This window comes from Arachis hypogaea, chromosome 15 (assembly GCF_003086295.3).
Source record: "Arachis hypogaea cultivar Tifrunner chromosome 15, arahy.Tifrunner.gnm2.J5K5, whole genome shotgun sequence".
In the NCBI taxonomy this organism is placed as follows: domain Eukaryota; kingdom Viridiplantae; phylum Streptophyta; class Magnoliopsida; order Fabales; family Fabaceae; genus Arachis; species Arachis hypogaea.
In genome coordinates this window covers 107,592,253-107,592,579 of record NC_092050.1, presented here as the reverse complement: position 1 = coordinate 107,592,579, position 327 = coordinate 107,592,253, and the positions used below count along the sequence as shown (strand labels likewise).

At 41.3% G+C, this 327-nt stretch overlaps 1 non-coding gene across 1 annotated transcript; it reads right to left on the bottom strand.

Moving 5' to 3' along the window:
* Positions 1-220: 220 nt before the first annotated feature.
* LOC112752590 (small nucleolar RNA R71) lies at positions 221-327 on the bottom strand. The gene has a single exon (XR_003177019.1). It is a non-coding gene; the product is annotated as a small nucleolar RNA R71 (small nucleolar RNA).

Here is a 327-nt window from a genome sequence, read left to right as displayed (position 1 = left end):
TCAAGAGCCTATCAAGAACTTGAGAGATTTCCAGGCAGCCTGTTCTACTGTCAGGCGTGATGGTACTAATGAAACTTCAATTTTGCTGAAAGCTTTCCCGTTTTCTCTTGAGGGAAAAGCAAGAAAGTGGTACTACACTCAACCTCTAGCAAATGTATCCAACTGGGATACACTCAGAAAGGAGTTTTTGGAGAAATTCTTTCCATATGAAGTTACTGATAAACTGAGGAAGGATATTTCTACAATTGTTCAGGATGACAATGAGACTCTCTTTGAATACTGGGAGGGCTTCAATAATCTTCTGGAAGCATGCCCCCACCACAGGAT